Consider the following 22,198-nt stretch of genomic DNA (forward strand, 5'->3'; position numbering starts at 1 on the left):
GCTTGAGAAATGGTGTTAAATGAATGAGTGAATGAAATACTTAACCTGTGTTGGTTTTTACTACTTAGGAATTAGAAGTCTCTTCTAGGTGTGTGGTGGTTTGTGGATTTAAAAGCACTTTCTGGCTGATGCCCTTGTTTGATCTCCCACCTTTTGATGCCCTATGAGAAGGCAAGGCAAGGGCTGCATTCTGCTCTCACTTGCTCACTCTTCTGTTTGCTCAAGGAAATGCTTGAGCTCCTTGAGATCTTGGGGAGAGTGAGATTGCATCTTTTCTTCCAGGGGCTTAGGGGCTGCTTTTAACAGGCAGGTACAACAAAGCTGGGTGGGAAGCTGAGGAACCTTTGCAGGCCTCAAGCTCCCTCCTGTTTCATGGGTGGCAGCCAAGAGGTTTACAGCCTCTTCCAGTTGTGATGGGTTATGGTTCTCAGCGGTTCAGGTTTTGTCACCAGTTACTTGCTAGGAGGTCCTGAGACGTCTGTCTGGTCTTCCCCCAGCCCTGTGCATGCAGCCCTGGCCTATCCAGGTGGCTGAAGGCCCCTGAGATGCACATAGGTTTCCAGGCAGGGTCTCTGTGTGTGTACCTGGACGGAGGTGAAGTCAGACTGGCCCTGGGCTGGGTGGGGTGGAAGGTGGTGGGATGGGGGTAGCCACGTGGGAGGAGGTTAGAGTCTCTGAGTGGAGGGTGGGCAGGGGAGGCCACTGTTGGGGAGGGTGATGACCGCCCCTTCCCTTTCCCTCTGCTTTCCACTTTCTCCACCCCTCCCTCAGGGCACCTGCTGGGTGGGTTCAGGATTTGGAGGGCTTGGCCTTAGGAGCAGGGAGAGGGTGATCACAGCTTTAGGCAGCTGCTTTCCTCCTCTGCCTGGGTTTCCTCATCTTTGCCTTGGGGATGATGCTACTTTGAGGATTCAATAAGAGAGCGCAGGATGAAGTGTCTGCAAATCCTTCTTTCATTCTCTGAGGAGGAGCAAGGTGGCCTTGAGTGGGGGGTGACTAGAGCCTGTGAATGAGGAGGGAAGTGGAGAAATGAAGTGTGGGAAGGTTTAGGATTTTATTCCAACCTGCTGGGAGGTAGGTGGTTCAGGGGTACAACTCTAGAGGCTTGGTGGCGGCTGATCACTGAGGGCTAATGAACTCAGTCGCTTTGCCTCCAGGAGCTCAGGGAAGGCACAGGAGGGAAGAAGTGAGTTCATTTGGCAGACAGTTCTGGAAGGGTCTGTATGGGGCTGTCCAGGGCGCTTGGGTCTTGAGCTGAATGAACATAGTCCCTGCCATTAGGAGGCCTGACCTTACAGTGATACTGATGCCTGGTGGGCTGGAGGCTTCCTGTAGGAGGCAGCTTTGAGTCCTGCATGAGAAGTAGCACTTAGCAGGTGGGGTTGGGGCCAGAGGGTACTGCAGGCCACGGGAATCTGCAAGGGAAAGGCCACAAGGCATGAGAAGCCTCTCTGAGTTCATAGCTCACATGGCAGTGCCTGGGAGTTTGGTGGGGGATCCAGGAGTCTGGGGAGGAGAGCAGGGTCTCTAAGATTCCCCTCCCCAGGCCAAGAGAGGGAGGTTGGAGGTGGCAATTCCCAGCAGCATGGATCATAGGGGCAGTTAGGAACAGGAGTGTGGATATGTGTGCTAGGACGGCACACTGGTGGGGAGAACTGAGGAGCTGAGGAGGGGGTTCTTGGAATTCTGTTCTAGGGTCAGCCTGGGGGCAAGAGGCTGCTGGTGGGCAGGGAAGTGGTGGAGGGAGAGACCCCGCACCAGGCAGAGGTGTGCACGCCAGGCATATGCATGTGTGTGTGTGTGCATGTGTAGCCATTGTCTTGATGGTGTTGGAGGGCAGATAGGCAGAGATGGGGCCAAGCCAGATCAAGAAGGACCTTGCAGGTGGGCATAAGGAGCTGAGGAGACACGGGAGGCTTCAGAGCAGGGCAGCGGTGTGACTCTGGAGTCTGCTTGTGCTTCAGGAAGTTTTCTCCAGCAGCTTTGCAGAGGATGGGCTGAGGCAGAGTGGGCAGGAGGTGACCATCCATTAGACCACTGCAGCTGTCCCAGGGAGCTTTTTTTTTTTTTTTTTTTTTTTGTAGAGTCTCACTTTATGGCCCTCGGTAGAGTGCCGTGGCCACAGCAACCTCCAACTCCTGGGCTTAAGCGATTCTCTTGCCTCAGCCTCCCGAGTAGCTGGGACTACAGGCACCTGCCACAATGCCCGGCTATGTCCCAGGGAGCTTTATTTGGGAGGGGGACAGAGTGTCAGGAGGAGGGAGGTGTAGCCCAGAGATGGCTCAGTGCTTTAGAATGTTCAGGTTTGCTCTCTAGTGGTCGAAAAGGAGACAGAAGCAGCAGGTGGCTGGGAGAGGCCAGTGTATTTAGGAGCTTTCGGTGGTGGTGGGGAGTTAAAGGGTACGTCGGAGCCAGAAAGGAACGTCATTTAGTGGGGTCTTCTGTGTCCCCTCCTTCCAGGCACAGCTGTGTGGCATTGGGTGGGGCATCTGACCCCGGTGCCTTTGTTTTGTTGTCTGTAAAATGGGGATGCTCTTAGAACCTGCTTGATGGGCCATTGTGAAGATTAGATAAAATAATCCCCCCACAGTCCAGCCTGGGAGATGTTACAATCTCATCTGACACTCACAGCAGCCTACGGGGCAGTCTCATGTCCCCAGTTGGCTCAGAGGAGCTGGGGGCCACTGAGGGCCCAGACTGAGGGTCAGAATCCGGGTTGTGCAGACTCCAGAATTGGTGCTCTTTCCCCAGTTCCCACAGCCTCCGAGAATGTTTTTCCTCCTTTTTTTTTTTTTTTGAGACAGAGTCTCAATTTATCATCCTCCATAGACTGTGGTGTCACAGCTCACAGCAACCTCCAACTCCTGGGCTTAGGTGATTCTCTTCCCTCAGCCTCCCGAGTAGCTGGGACTACAGGTGCTTGCCACAACGCCTAGCTATTTTTTTTTTTTTTTTTTGTTGAGACAGGGTCCCACCCTATGCCCCTGAGCAGAGTGCAGTGGGTGTGGTAGCTCACCACAACCTCAGACTCGGGCTGCGGGCACCCCGCTGCCTCAGCCTCCGGAAGCCGCTGGGATTACAGGCGCTCGCCGTGGCGCCCGGCTGGGTTTTTCCATTTTTTTCACGAGTTGGGGTCTCACTGTCGCTCAGGCGAGTCTCAACTCCTGAGTTCAAGCGATTCTCCCTCCTCAGCCTCCCACAGTGCTGGGATTACAGGCGTGAGCCACCGCGCCCGGCACGCCTAGCTATTTTTTGTTTGCAGTTCGGCCGGGTCTGGGTTTGAACCCGCCACCCTTGGTATATGGGGCCGGCGCCCTACCCACTGAGCCACAGGCGCTGCTCTGTTCTTCCTCCTCTTGAACAGGAAGCTCCTGGGATGGGTTCTGTGTGTATCTATCTCTGACAGGGCTCTGCCTCCCTGTCCCCATCTCTCTGTACTCCCCTGCTCAGACTGTCCCAAGTGGGCTAAGGCCAGGGCTGGTGTGGGAGCTGTAGTGCTGGTCGGGTTCCTATTGGTCTTGGCTGTCATCAGATGGAACATGGGCACACTCCACATGTGAGGAGGTAGATGGGTGAGAACAGAGGCCAGCTAGGAATTACATGCATGGGGGACCCTATGATTCTTTAACTTTTTCAATTCCCACTCCCCAGTGCTCTTCTGTGCCAGGCTTCCTCCTGGCACTGGGGGCACAGACATGTACATGGTAATGTCCTGGCCCTCTGGACAGGAAACAATGACCTTTTAGTGGGAAACTACTAGGAGCTGGTGAATGTGGGGGTGCTGTGGAGTGGTGCTGTGGACCTGGCATTCAGGGAAGGCTTCCAGGAGGAGGTGATGCCTGAGCTGAAGCTCATAGTTCACTGTGTTGGTGGGGAAGGTACAGGCCCACTCACAGAAGTGTTACTCACTAATAAAGAGGTTGGCCTCTGTCCCTGGGGCTTTAGGGAGTTCTGGAAAGATTTTTGAGCAGGAGAGCTGCCTTCGTCAGAGCTGCCTTCTGGAAGCCTCCTTTACACAGCTGTTCAGAGAAGCTGGAAAAAGGAGGAGGTGACTAGGCAAGTGATGATGGTGACCTGTCCCTGCAAAGTGGGGACAGGAATGGCAGGACTTGATGGCTGATCTGATTCTCATCTTCTGGCAAAGTGGAAGAGGAGTTGAAGATGATGCTGGGATCTGTAGCCTGAGCAACCAGGCAGTGGTGGTGACCTTGACTCAATGAAGATGCTTGGGAATTGGGCTTGGGCGAGATTAATTCTGGACCAGCTGAGCCCAGAGCATCTGAAGGTCAACCTATGGAAGTCTGACAAACAAAGGCTGGGTGTCCTTTGTGACACACCAGAGATCTGGGTGTCCAGAGCATGCATGAGGCCTGCCCAGAGGGGAGCGCAGATGGGGACACCATAGGCCAAGGACAGAGCCAGGAGGAGCAGCAGGATTTAAGGGGATGTAGCAGGAAGGGGTGTCTGGGAAGAGATGGGGCATAGCTCTGAGGCCTTGGTCAAGGCCCTTGCCCTCTTTGGCCTAAGGGATCTGCCAGCTATGACCTTCTTCAAAGTGGCTCCAGGGTCTGGAAGTGACCAGAGCATGGGGAAATAGGGGATCCTGCACATAGGCAGCTTTGACACTCAGACTTGGAAATGAACGCACTAACAGAGTTTGCTGCAGCATTTACTGAGCACCTTCTGTGTGCTAGCCTCTGTATTGGGGGCTGGGGACACAGGGGACGCAGCCATTGGCCCCACCTCCTGTGCTCACACTAGGTGTACAATACAGAAACACCCAGAAAGTCAGGAGTATTACTTCACTTTAAGCAAAACCAATTGGAAAATTGAAACTTTGTATAAGGGAAATTAGAGGCTGATTATTTATTTTACAAAGTACATCACAAGAAGTTTCCTTAAATAACAGAAGCGTCTAGTGCACGTGTGAGGGGTTTGCATTTGCCTGAGACCTATGCTTGTCTATGACCTTCTTGCTCATCTTTGTCTGCTCTGCTGTGTGCCCCGAGTCACAGGTCAGGCACACAGTTAGGTTATATAGGTGCCTGTTAGATGTAGAGGGTCTAGTTGGCAGGGTGCGGCCCCATCTGGGGTCCCCAGCCCCCTTGGGTGGCAGCAGGTCCTCAGAGGTGCTGGGCCTTCCCAATTAATCACCAGCATTAGGTGTCTGGGTGATTAGCCACTCCATGGCCTCTCTTCTGGCTTCCTGTTGGCTTTGTGCTCTTGGGGACAGCAGGGAGGACCCCCCTCCCTGTGTTTCCTACCCCTGGGATGCCCTGCAAGCAAGAGACCAGTTCTGCTTGTCTCTGCAGCCCTTGGAGCCAAGCCCAGGGGTGTGTGGATCCTGTGCCATTGCTGAAAGGACCCCTTACAGAGGAGGGGGCTGAAACCCAGAGAGGGAACGGCCTTGGTCCAGTCCTTGCTGCCACAGAGCCAGCACAGGGGTGCCTCTCACAGCAGAGGGGCCTGGGAGGATCTGAGCAGAGCTAGCGGTAGGCAGAATAGTCTGGGGCTGCACTTCTTACTGTGTGCCTTTGGGCAAGTGGCTTCACTGCTCTGGGTCTCAGTTGCAGTATCTCTCAAATGGGTAGAGTACTGGTGCCCATCTCACAGGGCTTAATGATTTCATTAATGTAAAACCCTTTTTAGGGCCTGGCACGTGGCCAGCACTCGGTGCTTCTTAATTGCTGTCGGGACTTCCCTGCCAGTTGCCGGAGCCAGACACAGCCAGAGCCAGATTCCCAGCCCTACCTCTTATTGGCCTTGACTTGGCAAGGCCGTTTTGTCTGTCTGAGCCTTGCTTTTCTCGTCTGGGAAATGGGTCCAGTGATTTTACCTTGCTGTCCTGTAAAGTGGGGAGGGGTTGTGTTTGTAGCAGCCAGCCTGGCGCTTGGTCCCAGACGAGGAGTGAAGAGTTCGTCGTTTATAGTGTGCAAGGTGCACTGTTGACGGTCACTGTAGCCTGTGGGCAGGATTCCTCTCTGCACTTGACAAAGGCCTCCCTTTAGGCTTCATATCACTCTACCTACTGTGAGCTGCACGCTGGAGCTGCAGGAAGGACACACTGTGCTCTGCACTGTGTGGCACTGATGGTCCAGGAGGGACAGATGCTCACCAAGGAGTCCAACAGGCTAGGAGAGTCACCCCGGAGAGGAGAGACTGCCTGGGGGAGACAGTAGGAGGGAGGTTTAGAGCTGGTGGCTGGGTCAGGGCCTTGAGTGGCTTCAACCTTCAGGAGGACTTTTGGCTTCAGCCTGGGGACGTTAAGAAAGGGGCCTCAGTGGATTCACAGAAGATAGCGTTTTGAGAGGCTCTCTGGTAGCTGGGCAGAGGGAGGGGAGGAACCCAGGGGACGTTGGAGACCTGGGAGGCAGTTGCTGCCATGTAGATAAGAGCTGCTGGTGGCCTGGATGGAGGGGTGGCAGTGGATACTCAGGTATGTGGCCTGCATAGGGATCAGGATGGATCAGAAGTGAGGGATGAGTGAGAAGGCGGAGTCAGGTGTGTTTCACATGATGAGACTGAGGCACAGAGAGGTTGGGTGATGGGCCCAACCAGTCACACAGCCGGTGGAGTCCAGCAAAGCTCTGTCTGGCATCTGTAGGATGTGGCAGCTGGGTCTGCTGATATTGTGGCCCTGTGGCCTAGTGAGCACACGCTGAGTAGAAGCAGCAGATAGGTCAGAGCCAAGAGGGGTGACGCCTATGGTGGTATCAGCACCCTTTATTCATGACCACTCAGTGCCAGGCACAATGGAGATTGATTGGGGTGTCTGCTAGTGGCAGGGATCCATTCTGTGTTGCCCATGGCTCCATTAGACAGGGAGCAGCCCACAGAGGAACTATCAGGGAAGGAGGTGCTGGAGGGGGCCGGGAGACTCCAGGTGGTGCTTGTGGCAGGAGTCACTCAGGACCCCTAGTGAGAGAGGCCTGGGTTCATAGCCAGCTCCAGCCCTCCTGAGGAGATGGATGACCTTGGCCTTGCTGATCTTAGCTTTCCCTTCTGTTGGGTGGAAGTTGCTCAAGGAGGGGATGGTGCAGGGCTTAGCACAGGCTGTTGTTGTCGTCATTGGTCCTGCTGTATGGCAGCTGGAGTCTACCAACTGGTTGTGGGGGGTCACTTTGCCCTCTGATTTGGGACATGTCATGGTCTGCCAAGCCAGGTTAGCCCAGGGACAGATGATGCCCTCAAAGTGATGGGCAGGTCCCAGGTCCTGTGGTCCACTGACTCTGAGGCCTGGGCCCAGCAAGAGTGCAGGCCGCTTATGGGGGAAGATGCAGAAAAACTCCAGAGATGACAGGTCCTCTCTGCCATTTGGAGGAGAATGGGGGGGATTATGTGAGTCCAAGAAAAACACACCCAGAGAAGGGACAAAGGAGGGGACAGGACCACTTTGACAAGGCTGAGCAGTGCTTAGAAACTGTCCTTTGCCCCATTGTACTAGGTAAACATGCCAGAAGCCCAGAGATGGTGAGGGTCTGGCTCAAGGTCACACAGCAGCTATCACTGGGAATAGGCCTGCCAGCGCTGGGGCCTGGGTGCTATTCCCCACTGTGAAGAAGGGACGTAATAATTTATCAGGGGAATTTAATAATGAATGAAGTTGAAGTGTCTTTAATGCAGACAGCAAGCCCGAAGTAATAAGGGACCCTGTATTAATTCAGAAGTTAATGAATATGCAGGTGTGTCTGAATGATTAATGGGGCTCCCGAAGGCTTTGGAGAGGGGCGCTTGAGCTGCTTGTGATAGAGATATGAATATTGCATCCATCTGTGAAGTTGGATAAACCAGGGAGCAGGTGGGCATTGACGAACCAGAGGACTCTCACAGCCACAGAGAGCCGAAGATTACAGACACCCAGGGGCAGATACACAGTGTCGTGGCTAAGTGTTCTCACTTTCTTGCAATGTGATCTTGAGGAAGTCACTTAATCTGCCAGAGCCTCAATTCTCTCACCTGCAGAATGGGTGTAAAAATATGACCTGATTTCCAGGATCCTGATGATGAACATGAGACCAGCCTTCAGTGTGGGGCAGGCTCATTAAGAGCATCTGATAAACATTGTGACTTTTTTAGAGGAGTGATTGAAGAGAGCCAAGGAAAGTATATGAGTGGCAATTAAATTCCCTTAAGATGGATGGCACTGTTTATATGGGGTCTGTCATCCATCTACCCTGGGTTCCTTGCAGCAGCTGTGTGGGGCAGAGGAGTTGGGTCTTGGGGAACCTGCAGCTCAGAGAGGGCTGGTCACTGCCAAGTCACTCAGCCAGCAAGGGGCAAGGTTGGGCCTGGGCCCAGGTCTGCACCCCTTACCAGTGGATCTCAGAGGGAGTAGGATGGAACTGGGACTTTTCAGTATTTGTCAGATTTGGGGCTGGGGGTGGGACCACCTCTCAGAGCCTCGGTTTCTCTACTTGTTGTGTGAAGGTCTGTCTGATGTTCAGGGTTGTTTTGAGGCTTTAATGAGAAAATGGGACACTGACCTCTCCCCTGTGTTCAGCCTCTAGGGGATTCAGATGTCTCTTTGATGGTCAGACTGCTGTATTATGGGTTTATATACATGGGCCCATCTCCTATGTGTCTGGGGAGCTGTGGGTGCTGGGCTATTTTAGCTGAGGGCCCTTGGGCACATCCCTCATCATCTTGGCCTCAGTTTCCTCATCCTTCAAGTGGCACAATGAGATGGCTGCCTGTGTTCCGTGAGCAATGCCTGGTGCACAGTTGGTGCTGGTGGGATGTGCTCCTCTGCCCCAGGCCTGTGTCATGGTCTAGTGCATGGTGTTCTCCTTTATGCTCCCAGGGTGCCTTATTTACCCTTTCAGCCCAGGAATGTTTACTGAGAGCCTGCTGAGTGCTGTGGTAGGCCTGCTGAGTGCTGTGGTGGGTGAGGCTGTCCATTCTGCCCCCATCCTTGGTGAGGCCTAGGTCCAGGCAGAAGGTAGATGTGAAATCAGCATCTTGTCATGCAGGCTGGGACAGGACATGGGAGTCAGAGGACAGCTGCCACCCGGACATGGGCCAGGAGGGCAATAGGCGCTTGTTTATCTCACTGTTGTCCCCACTAGAGCCCTGACCATGTCTTTTGGCTATGAGTCCACAGCTGCCTCAAGGAAGGACTGTTTGAATGAATGAAGGAGTGAATGAGTGAATAGCTGATTGCTAGGTCCCTTTCCTTCCCTGTCCCCAGCTCCAACCCAGTGAGCTGGGGCATAGCTAAGTGCCCTCCGACCTGACTGTCCCAGGTAGATCCAGGTCTCCATCTGGCCCTTAACGGCCTCCCCTGGGCCAGCCTAGATAGAGTCAGAGAACTATGTGTTGCTGGGTAGAGAACCTTAGCAGTCATGGTCATGGTGCTGCTTGCTATTGACAGATGAGGAAACCAAGGCCCAGAAGGGAGAAGGGGTGGGAGCAGGGCTGGGGTCATAGCCTCTGCAAGATGAGGTCCTGCCACGTCCAGCAGGCTGTGTATTTATAGTCCCCATTGATCTATATTAATACTGGGTCCTGCCAAGGCCTTTGCAGCCTCTGGATCTGAGGATGGCTTTGAACCCTCTGGGGGGCTGTGGAATTAAAGCTAACCCCCAGGGGGAGGGGAAAATTTGGCTTCTCACCTTTCCCTTTGCACAGCTGGGGGCTCATGCTGGGTCCTTTTCCTGGAGAATCTTTGCTGGCCTGGGTGAGGCCCAGGTCACCCTTTGACTTCTTTGGGATTTGTTATCACACCTTGCTTCTCTCCAGCTCTGTAGGGAGATGTGCATACAGCATGAGGTCAAGTGCATGGGCTGTGTGGCCTTGGGCAAACCAGGCCCCTCTCCAAGCCTCAGTCTCCTCATCTGTATAATGGACATCATTCCCAACTGACTCTTGTGTCAGGTGCTGAGCCCTTGATGCTTGTGAGCTGGGAGTCACTGTTTACACTCCTCATGTCTCTCTTGGTGAGCAGTCCTCAGAGCCTGGAGACTGGAGTGTCATTTCCATTTGACAGATGAGGCCAGCGAGGCCCTGGGGGCAGTGTGACTTACCAGGGCCATGTACCTGTTGGGGCAGAATTTGGACTCATCTAAGTCTGAATGTTCCAGCTTCCCAGGTCCCCTCCCCAGGGCCCTTGGGTCCTTGGGGCAGGCCAGACTCCTCATCCCACCAGCTTGGTTCCCACCCCGTGGTTGCCATGGGAACAGCTCCACTAACTCTATGCTTCTCTTACAGAGCAGAGACGACTGGCCGCCCTGAGCGCAATTCAATTCAACAGACATTTACTGAGTGCCTACTATGCGCCAGGCCTTAGGCTAGGCACTGGGAGGGAGGAGTGCAGAGAGGAAAATGGGGTACCATCCTCAGGTAGCTCTGGGCTTGGGGGGCATGGAGAAGATAGGCAAGGGTTGAACAGCTTAGCAGGAGAGAAGTCATCTGGAGGGCTGGAAGCAGCAGAGACCTAAGTTCAAGTACATCACGGCAGAGCTGCTATTCCTGGCCTGTGCCTTAGTTTCTCCACTTGTAAAATGGGAAGAGGAGTAGGGTGATATCTAGCACCCTTCCAGGACTTCATGGGCCATGGAACGGGGGTGTAGGGCAGAGCAGGGAGGCCATCTCTCTCCCTGAGGAGAGGAAATCTCTGAAGGCTTCTCAGAGGAGGAGGTGTAAGGTCTGGGCCCCAGAGGGTTGGGTACAGGTAAGAATGGCTCCCTAGAAATAGCATAGGCAAAGGTCTGGTGGACATGTGGGTGGGCATCTCTGAAACTCCATAGAGTTGTGAGGGGACATGGAGGGTGTGAGCTTAGGGAGAGAGGGGTTCAAGGGCCACACATCAGGGTGCGAGCTCTATTCTGGGGCCAGTGGGAGCCATTGTGGGCTGTTGAGGAGGGAGAGTCAAGAACAGATGGTTCGTCTGTGTCCCACCCTCTTTTCCTCCCCCTTTCTCTGGGGTCCTCGTCAGGATCAGATTCCCATGAACCTGCAGCCATGTGGCCATGGGGGCATCTGCACTGTGCTGGGCACTTTCTACATTAGTCCTCATGCCTCCCCACCCAGTCAAGGGGGGGCACTAATGGGCCCGATTCACAAAGGAGGACACTGAGGCTCAGAGAGGGCAGCTTCTTGCCCAAGGTCATGATCTGAACCCCAAACTCGCCCTCCTTCTCCTACAGCCTCTATTTGAGGGGTCCCTGTTCTGTGTTCCCACCCTGAAGACCCTCCCTAAAGCCTTGAGGAGGCCCTGCTGAGGGCAACCCAGTTGGGTTTGGAGCATGAGGGTAGGAAGCTGTTACTAGGACTGGCTTTCTCTAAGACCTGAGTGTCTTCCCTGGCAGCTGCCTTCAAGATGGGGAGTGAGGTGGGGCTCCTTCCCACTTTACAGATGAGCAGACTGAGGCCCTGAGGGTCATGTGGCTGGTCCAAGGTCAAAGACAAGGGAGTGACAGCCTGGGCTGGGACCCTGTATCCTTATCATTCAACTAAGGCTAGGAGGAGGTTCACGTCCCTTGAGATCTGTGCAAAAAGTTGATCCCTCACAGACCTCCCCAGGCAGTGGAAAGACTGGCATTAGAGTCACGGACCCAGGTTCAAATCCTGGTTTTGTCTTGCATGAATTGTGTGATCTTGAGTAAGTCATTAATTACTCTGAGCCTCTGCTTCCTTATCTATAAAAAGGTGAGCAGGCCTCCTGTACCCAGTCATTAGTAGATTATTTACTGAGCACCTACTAGATGCCTGGTGCTGATGGGGAGTTGGGACCCTTCCTCAGAGAATGCATTCCAGTGGGGGAGATCAGCAGTTATGATTCTGGTTGTGACAGATGAAGCCCAAGGTGCTATGGGAACCCACAAGGGAGACCCAGCCAGGTGAGAGAGGTAGGAGGGTCTGGGAGGAGAGCAGGTTCCAGCTTCTGCAGGACCACATGGGCTGGGATCTGGATGTCTTTGGAATTTTCCCAGATCAGCCGATAGCCAATAAAGGCTTTTCAGCAGGGGAGTGCCACGTTCAGATTTATGTTCTAGAAAGCTCATCCTCTGCTGGGTGGAGGGTGGATGGAACTGGGCTGTAGGATTGGAGGTAGAGAGACCAGTGAGGGTACTGACAGAGAAATGCATTTTGGGGGATGAAGGAGGCTAAACCACAGCAGGAGCAATGGGGACAGTAGCTCGGAGCTCCCAATGGGGAGAACTCGGGGGGCCTGGACCAACTAGGAGAGAAGCCAGGAGTGGAGGGTGGGGAGGGAAATGAGTCCAGTCATGGATGGGTAGGATGGGTAGAGTTTCAGGTGCCAGGGAGGGGGTCTGGTGGTTTGGGTGTGGTCAGCTCAGAGCAGGCACTAGAAGCCTTGGAAGGGGCCATGCTTTTGGAGGAGGGGAAAGTAGGTTTGAAAAGAGCAACAAGTGAGGACCATGACCTCAGGGAAGGCCACTGCCTAAGTGCAAGGGGGCGTGGCCTGGGAGGTCCCCAGCCTAGGGAGGACTTAGGTCTCTCAGAGATGACAGAAGTTATAAGTGTAAGGTGCTTTGCACTGGAGGGGCCTGGAGGGCCCCACCCCCCATCCTTTCACTGGAAGGCAGAACTTCAGTCTGTCCCCTTGCCATCCTGAGGAAGTGGCAGCCATAGAAGAGGAAGATGCTGGGGCCCGAGGAAAAGGAACATTTGCGTGCACAGCAAAGCTGAAGCGAGGCAGAGAGAAAGGGGGAGAAAGAGAGGAAAAGAAATTACCATACACCAGGATCTTGTTATTCAACCTAATTTTCAAAGGACCACAGCTGTCGCACTGAGATAATTCATTAATTATAACAGCCATTGTGCTTTGGCAATGGGAGAGAAACCAAGGCTGGAGAATAGGCTGCAGGCGGGCTGGGAGCACGCCTTTGGGGGAGCCTGGACCTCAGAGAAGGGACAGGGATGGGGCAGGGGGCTGTGCTGCCCTTAAGACTGAAAGGAAAGCACTGTAGGGCTAGGCCTCATCCTTCTTGGCTGTCATTGCTGCAGCAGTGGGCGGGGAGGCCCTACTGTGTGCCAGGCATGTGCCACACTCCACTAGCTGGCCACTATAGAAAGCTTCATGGCAGCCCTCTCTACTGCAGTTACCCTGCCCCAGACCCTGCTCTGTGGCTGTCTCCATCACAGCCCTCTGAGGTGGTACCCTTCTTGTCCCATTCTACAGAAGAGGAAACTGAGACTTAAGAAAGATGTGGCTTGCCAAGGCCATGGTGTTAAGTGGCAGAGCCTGGATTTGAGCTGAACGTGGCCTCTGTTCTTCCAAAGGCAACCTGGGGAGGGCTGGTCTTGGTGGGTTGGCCACTCTGAGTTGGTGGACATAGGACTGTCATTTAACCACATGTTGGGGCCATGGTTTCTCCCCAGCCGATAGTCATGGGGTGGCCTTCCCCCGGGCATTTCCGGGGCTCCGTGTCAGCTCCTCAGCATTGACACAGCCTCCTTTGTGCTCTTGCCGCAGCTGCGGCCCCCCATGGCCTTTGAGGCATCCTTCAGTCTGGACTGGCCTCCCCGACCTGCTCCAGAGAAGCTGGTCTCAGGGGCAGGAGAGGGAATTTTGGACCATCCTGGGCAGCATCTGCACTGACCCTTCCTGATTTCCTGGTTCAAGGTTGTGGTCTGGGGAGGAGTTTCTCAGCCTGGCACTGGAGGGCTCCAGGGCCCTAGGTGATGGGGCCTGGTAGAGGTAGGGCGTGGGGTGGCAGGCAGGAGTCCCAGGTGAGCAGTGTAAGGGGACCCGAAGTCTGTGAGGAGAAGGATGGGAGGAAGGGGCCATTCCAGAAACCTCAGAGTGCTTTGGTACAGACTTTCTGTGATGAGCTACTCTATGGCTTTAGGAGCTGAGGCCTTGGGCCTCCTGGGGTCCACAGCAGCCTTGACCAGAACCCGACAGAGTTTAATGGGGGGTGAGATTCATGTTTGGAGGGGCAGTAACCCTCAAGTTCCAGCAGGAGCCCAAAATTTGACCCAGCAAGGTTTCTGGGGGACAGAGGAGGGTGACAAGCAGGCCTGGGGAGGTGGTGTGGCTGCTCCCTTGGCCTTGGGACCTCTCCCCAATGGGCCTATTTGGAGCCAAGGGGAAGTCGTCAGTGGGTTAGGGCAGCTTGAAGTCCTGGTGGCTCACAGAGGCCAAGACTCAGTAGACTTTGAAGACCAAATTCTAGATACATTCTAGAATCCTTGAGCTCCAAACCCATAATTGGAGACCCCTCAAAATGAGAGATGTAAGATGTTAATATCCTAGAGCTAAAAACCCAGAGTTGCAGACTGGGGAGGTTGGGTGGGGTGGGGGGGCTAGACAGAGATCGAATGTAGGGGGTAGGGGTTGTGGCAGCCTTAGGTTCCAGACTGAGAAGTTCATGGCATCTCCCATGCAAGTTGGGGTTCCCTCTTGTCTCTGGCTTCATAGACTCCAGTGTAGGGTCAGTGGGCCACCCAAGCTAGAGAGGCAGGGAGGAGGTTGGGCGCCACTTGTGCTGCTGCCATCCCGCGGGATGCAGACCCAGGGCAGCCAGGTCTTCCAGGTTTGTCAGTAGATCCCAGGGACACGGATTTTTGAAATAAAATCTCCCAAGTTTTTGATATTGGCAGTTAATTAAAAAAAATTGAAGATCACTGTCCAGATGAAACATTTCTCGAACTAGAGCCTGGTGCCATGGAGGTTAGAAGCCATTACATAGCAGTTGTGAGACCTCAGTTTCCTCATCTGCAAAGTGGGAATAATAACAGTACTGATTCATAAGTACTCATGATTACACGAGTTAACATGGGAAGCACCTAGGCCCAACTGTGTAAGTACCGATGACTCTTCATCTTGCCCAAAGCTGCCCATCTATCCCCTGCCAGGTGACCTCTGAATGGCACTTTCTGCCAGCCAAAGCCTCCAGTTCTCCCTGTGAGGCCCCCTTGGGATAGCTCTGAGGGTGTTAGAAGGCAGGGAAATGTTCACCCCTTGGGCCCCTGGGGGAGGAAGAGGCGCAAAGAGGCAGAGCTGGGAGGGCGGGCCTAGCCGGTGCCTGGTACATAGTAGGTGCTCCATAAATGTTTATTGAATGAATGAATGGAGGCCATGCAGGCAGAGGCAGCCGTGCGTGCGCAGGCACTGGTGAAAGAGCGGGTCCAGTGGAGACTGGTGAGTAGTGCCCAGGGGCTGCAGCTGAGTGGCCCAGCAGGGCCAAGTGGGGGAGGTGAAGGTCAGGTGGGGAGAGGGCAGGGGTCAGGTGGGGGAGGTGGGTCCAGGTGGGATAAAGGTAGGGGTCAGGTGGGGAGGTGGAGACAGATGGGAAGGTGGGGTCAGGTGGGGAGGGCAGGGGTCAGGTGGGGTGGGCAAGGTTCAGATGGGAAGGGCAAGGTTCAGATGGGAAGGGCAGGGGTCAGATGAGGGAGACAAAGTCATTGGGGAAGGCGGGGTCCAGGGGAGGAGAGATGAGGGCCAGGTGAGGAAGAGTGGGTAAGGGAGGCAATCCCCTGAATAGCCTGGAGGATTCTGGGAAAGCCAGAAGATGACCCCTGGGTGATGCCAGGAGGTGGATTTTAACACAAGTCATCCTTGGCTGTGGGCCACATACTGCCTCCAGGTGCCTGGTGATGGATGGGTGGGCCGTGTGTCTAGAGCTGCCCATAGCACCGAGGCTAGGCCTCTCTTTGACAGGCTGAGGTGTGGTTTTGCAAGGCCCAGGCCTTTGGTAAAACCCTTCATTCTCTGCCTCTCTTTCTCCTCTGAGGCCTAGTCATAGAATAAGACAGATGGGATACTCTGGGAGCGGGGGAAGCACAGGAACCAGATGTCACGGGGGTGACATAGAAGGCAGTTGACAGGGCTTTGGGGCAGCCCCAGCAAATCAGACACACTGGTGCACTGCTGTTTTCCTCCACACAGATGAGGAAACTGAGGCCCAGAGAGGTAAGGCTCTGACTTGCCCGAGGTTCCACAATGAGCATCTGACTCAGAATGGTGCTTTCCTGCGGTGGCTCGAGGGACAGCAGGCTATCCCCTCACCCCTTCTTTGGCCAACGTCATGGGTCTGGAGATGTGCCCTCAATGCATCAAGGCCTTACAGACCCACTTAAGCCCTTATTAACTGTCAGCCATTGCTGCTCTTGATGTGTTGTTCTTATTAAGCTCTTTTGAGTAAGATGGTGATGGGAAGGTGAGTCTGCCTGGCACTTGGTGTGCAATTAATATGCATGGAATGTGGATGAGAGTGCTACTGGCTGGCCAGGGCCGTACTGTGGGCAGGCTCCTAGCCCGGGCCTGGTCCTCATTTCCCTGTGGCACAGACACAGCTATGGCCCAGTGCATGATGACATGGAGCAGGGAATGGGTGCTGAGGCAGTGAGGGGCAGGAGCCAGCTCCCCGAGATCCGGAGCAGCTGGCATGCAGGGCTGAGACTAACAAGACATGATTGAATGGGGGTGGATGAAAACCCAGCACTTCAGGTCAGACCCGAGCTGATACTGCCCAGAGCTGCCTGAGACAGTGAGGGCACTGGGGCTGCCTGGCAGTGTGTGAAGGGGCCTGGGGGTTTGGTTGATATTTAGGACAAGGTGAGGACATAGCGCTGGTGCGCACCCTCACTGCATCAACAGAGGCACTGCTCCTCACCAACCTTGTCGCATTGATGCTTGGCTCCAGGCAACATGTTATAGGAGGGACCTTGACAGCCAGCAAGACCTGGGACAGCTGGACCCAAGGGTGGGAGGGATGTGACATCACAGCACAGGAAGAGCAGGTGGAGGACATGGGGCTGTCTAGCTTGGATAAGTGGAATGATAACAGATCATTGGATACTGGAAGGACCTTTGTGGGGTATTGGCCTTATTCCCAGTGGCTCCCGAAGGCAAGCTGGGACCTATGAACAGAGATACCAGGAGCCAGAGTTCGCTTTGTGATTGAAGTTTCTAGCAATCAGAGCTGTTCAAGAAGGGAATAGTAGCTTTCGGTGGGTCCTGAGAGCCCTGTCACAAGAAGTCTGCAAGTCATGGGAGGTCATCTCTGCAGGGATCCTGGAGAGTCTGTAGTGCCAAGAGCTCAGGCTGGCCCAGGTTCCTGGCTGTGTGGTCTTGGGCACGTCACTGTACCTCTCTGAGTCTCAGTTCCTCATCTGTAAAATGGGAGGCCTAAGGTCACGAGGCTAAAAGGGAGGCTCAGCAGGTTTCTTGATATGGCATGAGCACCCCATGAGGGGTTGGTCCTTCTCTGATATTTAACACCCTGACTTGGAGGTGTCTGGGACTCTAGACCCTCTCCCCCATCCCTAGCCTGAGCTCCCCTTCCACATACCGCTGCCAAGCATGGCGATGTCTGACTGTCATAGGCACAGGCTTATAGCAGTGAACAAGATGAAGTCCTGCTTCACTATCATGCTGGTGGTGGACTAAGGGGGGGCTTGTACAGAACTCAGTGATGTCAGTGTTGAGTGCTGTGAGGGGACAAAAGCCAGTATCGTGTGATGAGTGAGTTATCTTAAAAGGTGGGGTGGGGGTGGGGAGCAGTTGAGCAGAGAACTGAATGAAGTGAGGTAGTGGGCTGTGGAGATGTTGGGGGAAGAACATTCCAGGCAGCAAGAATGTTGGGATCAAGTGCAAAGGCCCTGAGATGTGCCTAGAGGGTTTGAGGAGCACAGCTGGCCTGGAATCAGTACTTTTCTGACTGACGGAGAAATCGGAGCCTCTCAAGTCCTGTTCCAACTTGCACCCCTTCCTCTGATAGGAAGGGAAGTGCCTACACATGGTCAAGAAACCCACCAGATGACCGGCACATGTCCAGTCCCTGCCATGGCCCCAGTCTTTTCGAGGGATCTGAGGAAGGAGAGAGCCTCAGATTTCTCATCTGTAAAATGGGGCTAACAGCACCAGCTACGCAGGGTTGATGTAAGATTCAAGGAGGATAAAATGTCAGACACAGGGGCGGCGCCTGTGGCTCAAGGAGTGGGGCGCCGGCCCCATATGCCAGAGGTGGCGGGTTCCAACCTGGTTCCAACCTGGCCCCGGCCAAAAACTGCAAAAAAAAGAAGAATTACTTAAGAACGACTTCACCTCAAATCTCACTTCTCTAATAAAGTAACTTAAAAAAAAAATGTCAGACACAAACAAGCCAGAGAAGTTAATTAATGTGTCTGATGTCACATAGCTCAGTTTTTAGTTCCATGACCCTTTGCCTTCAACGTCCATGCCCTGCAGCTGGGGTTGATTGCACCCCAAATCCACATGGTCTGGTGCTGTGCTTCTAACAGAGAGGTGAGGCAGCTGCCTGCCTGAGAGTGCTGGCTGGGCCCCAGGAGTCCTCGGTCCTCCTAATCCTGGGTAATGGCATTGACATAGACAGTGACAATGAAACCTCAGGGAGCCTGGGCCAGCATGGCCGAGAGAAGAGCCCATGCCAGGGCTTATCAGCTGGTGCAAATGAGATTTCCCCAGCTGAGCCTCTTGTTCCTGCTCTTGGGAGGCCAGAATACAGACTGCACCTCCCTCAACCTGCTGCCTGGAGCTGATCTGTGTTCCTGAAAGAGTGAGACTCATGAGCAGGAGCCTGAGGAATTTGTGGGTCCTCCTGCTCTACACAGAGTGTGTTGGCCTTTATCGTGTCTTAGAGTTTTGCAGGAGCCCTGGGAATTGGGTGGTACTCACCTTGCCACATGAGGAGAAAACGAGGCTCATAGAGGGTTCCCTGAGACACACCCAAGGTCTGAGCTGGTCAGGCCCACATTGTTCCTGCTGACTTCCTCTTCCCTGCATACCTGGCTGAGCCAGCCTAGACCTGCTCTGTCCATCCTCTTACCTAACCCAGGGAGGGGGCTGAGGCCATGCAGCCCCTCCCACACTCCATGGTGCAGGGAGGACTCCCCTATACCTAGGGAGCTTGGTGATCAGCCTGCAGCAGGGGAACCTGGGGGTTCAGCAAGCCTGAGCCCAGGAGAATCCTCACTTTGGGTGATGAGGGCTGTGAAGAAACAGTAATGAAATTGCATGAACAGCTGCTGCTGTTCACAGTGCTGGGCACCGAGCTGGGCGCCTTACACACAAGAGCTCACTGCATCCTTGCAGATGCTCCCTGGAGGGGGATCATTCATTCCCTCCCCAGTGAGGGAACTGAGGCCCGTGCCTGGTGTCCCAGGTTAGCTGGCAGGGGAACCCTTGTCAGGGCATGGTAAGATCCCAGTAGGGACTCAGGATTGGCAGATCAGGACCTGTAACTGGCACTTGGGTCCTGAGCCTGACCTGCTACCAGCTTGGTATAAGATCCTGAACACCCCCCTGTCCTGGCCTCAGTTTCTCCTCTGAGAGGGGCTTCAGCTTTGAGGCTTCAGGACTCTGGAGTCCCTAGAGGAGCCTGGGAACCTGTGGCACCTGGGCAGGAAGGCACAAGACTACCTGGAGCTACTAGCAGCTAACTACAGCTGGGGCTGGAGGGGGTGGCATCTGCCCACGGTGACACTGGGGTCTATGCCCAGCTCTGTTCTCAGAGCAGCAAGTGCTGCCGGGTCTCACTGACTCTTCTCCTTCTGCTCTGTCCAATGATGTCCCCACAAGAGGGGACATCTTGCGGTGTGTAGCCGGCGGACTTGGGGCCCACGGAAGATTCCCTGATGAAGCCTCCTCGTTTTGCCACATCCCTCTTTTCTATGGTGGAAGGAGAGAGGGATGCTTAAGATTGGTGCTGGTGGGGCACTTGGTACCCATTATGGGGGCAGGCTCTGGGGTGTGGTCTGGTCAGGCCTCAGGGCAGCTGTTTGGTTAGGAAGATACCACCCTCGAATGCCTGCTTCCCTGCATGGCTGTGCCCTCCCTCCCCTGCCCCAGCTGTGCAAGGCGGCCCAGCATCACTGAGGTCCTGGGCAGAAAAGGCCACCTCTTCCAGCAGTTGCTTCTGTGTCCCTGCTCCCCCTGGGCTGGTCACAGGCTACATCTCAGCCACTCGGCCAGACCCGGTGTCATCTGTCTCCCTGGTCCCTGGGGGGCTGGGGACAGCAGGTGCCCATGTCCCTCACCGCCATCTGTCATCCATCTCACATCCTCAGGCGCACTCCTATCCCTCCCTTTCTCTGCCTTTCCCGCTTGGTGGTCTGGTAGCTTTGCTGCCCTGTCTTCTTAGTGCTCACCTCCTCTCTGTGGCCCCTTCTCTCCTTCCCTCTGTCTCTCACCCCTCCCAGGTATGTGGGGGAAGAGCCTGTGTGTCTGAACATCACCCTCATGAGAGGAGGGGAAGGGCACGACCTTGCCCATTTCATCCCAGGACCCTCAGCCACAGGCCTTAGCTGGTGAGGAGCTGGGCAGGGACCAAGTGCTGCTGTCAGCACCTTCTTGGCCTCTGGTTCCCTCTGGGGCTGTGTCAGGCCTGGACGGGTGGCAGTCAGACAGCCCAGGGATGGGGACAGGGTGACTGACTCACTTGGGACGGGGTGGTGGGAGCCTTCTGCCCACTCTGTCTGAGTCACGGGGGAGGGTCAGAGCTGGGCCATGGCCCAAGGCATCCTGGGGACCAGAAGGAGGAGGAAAGAGGGCCACAGACAGGGTCACCTTGAGGGCTCAGGTGGCAGAGCTCAGAGTGAGTGGGCTGAGGGCACAGAGGGCCTCTGCCCATCTTGGGCTGTTTGGGCAGGCAGGATTAGCACCCCAGGCCCCTGCTCCTCCCCTTCCCTCTCCCCTTAGCCTCTTCACATCCCTGGCAGGGCCCAGGCCACCCAAGGCTGCAGTCAGCACCCGCCCTGGCTAAGGGGATGGTGGTTTAGCAACTCAGATTGAGGAGAGGGGGTGGGGGTGGGGCACGTGTGTAACTAAACATGTTGATTGTAATACAGGCAGGTGCCTGAGTTCCCCGGGCATGCCCCTCACACATACGTGTCTCCACCCGCCACACATGAGCGTGCATTCCTGTATAAGACGTACACGTGCACGTAAGTGAACACGCCTCCTGCACGTCGTCTGCTTGTACACGTCAGCACATCCCTGCATTGGCACTCTGAGCCACCTGCGCGTGCACCTGCATACAAATGCGGTCCCCAGACGTTCCCTGGCGAGGAAGAGGGACCGCAGTGGAGCAGACAAGGGCTCTCTGACAGGCCGGCTCGTTGATCCCTGAAGCAACCAGAAAGGGGCTCAGCTTCTTCCAGTTCAGCCTTATGGCATGTGAGACGAGAAACTGAGGCCCAGAGGGGGTAGAACTGGCCTAGGGTCCCCCAGGAGCCAGTGGCCATGCTGGGCAGGATCTAAGGTCCTCTAGTCCTGAGATGCTATCTGCTGCCTGGCCAGCCCTTCCTGCCTGCTTAACTCCTTCCACCCCCAAGCTGGTCGTGCAGGGCACCAGGAGGTGTGAGGCGGGCCTCAGAGGTCCCAGTCATCACAGCCTCTGATGTAGCATCTGCATGCAGTGGGTCATCTGGATGCCCTGTTCACCTGCCACTTCCTTGACACCAACAGCTGGCCTTGGACTTCTTTTGGCTCCTCCCCCACCTCACTTCCCTTTCCTCTGTTCCAGCTCTCTGGAGCTCAGTGCTGTAAATTAGTTTTGCTTTCACGGCAAAGGTTTAACATTTTTTTCAAAGCACTCTCTTTCCTGGAGTTTCCCAGGAGGAGGAGCAGGAGGCGGAGGTGGCACTTGTGAGCAGTCTCCAGCTTTCTCCGTCCAAACGTGGATTTCTCAGGCCTTATTTTCACATCCCTGGCCCCTGTCCAGGGCAGAGGGAGGAAGAACTGAGATCTTTCTGTAGTTGAGGGCACAGGGTAGGAACTGGGGCTGGGATCTGTGCGAGTAGCTGTGTCCGGCTTGCTGGGAGGCCTGGGCAAGTCTCCCCGGGCCTTAGCTCTCAGTTTCCCCACTTGGAAGCATTGAAAAGATGGCCTGTGGGCTGGGACACCCTGCCCCCACCCTCTAGATCTTGGGAATGGGTAGCTAGAGTCACTTATTTCTTCCCCCATCAAATGGGCTGGGCAGAGCCTTGGACCCCACTTTAGAGATGTGGAAATAGACTCAGAGAGATGGTGTTTACCTGGCTAATCAGGCTGGATGGTCGATGTCTAGGCCTGCTGACTCCTGGCTGGAGCTCACATAGCTTGGGAGCCTTGATCCTGGTCTAGGCTATGCTGTGTTACTTGGAGCAACTCCCTGTCCCTCTCTGGGCCTCTGACTCTCTAGCTATGAAGGGGGATGTGGGGCTTTAGCCATGCTATTCTAGAGGCCTACGACCCCCTAATGGAACCATGGTGCTCCCAGGGAAAGCA

The 22,198-nt window shown here is 54.9% G+C and overlaps 1 protein-coding gene across 7 annotated transcripts in view; it reads left to right on the forward strand.

Annotated features, from left to right (window-relative positions):
• Positions 1–22,198, forward strand: part of ELFN2 (extracellular leucine rich repeat and fibronectin type III domain containing 2) — a 52,330-nt gene that overhangs the window by 24,681 nt on the left and 5,451 nt on the right. For 2 of the 7 annotated variants that reach the window (XM_053584050.1, XM_053584055.1), the window contains exon 1: positions 14,336–15,109. The exons of 4 other annotated variants lie outside the window; for them this stretch is intronic. The gene's annotated coding sequence lies outside the window, so the exon portion shown is untranslated. Of the gene's footprint in view, positions 1–10,206; positions 12,175–14,335; positions 15,110–22,198 lie in introns of those variants that run through there. One more of the 7 variants, XR_008378801.1, reaches the window with a different exon arrangement.

This window comes from Nycticebus coucang, chromosome 3 (genome assembly GCF_027406575.1).
Source record: "Nycticebus coucang isolate mNycCou1 chromosome 3, mNycCou1.pri, whole genome shotgun sequence".
NCBI classification, from domain to species: Eukaryota; Metazoa; Chordata; class Mammalia; order Primates; family Lorisidae; genus Nycticebus; species Nycticebus coucang.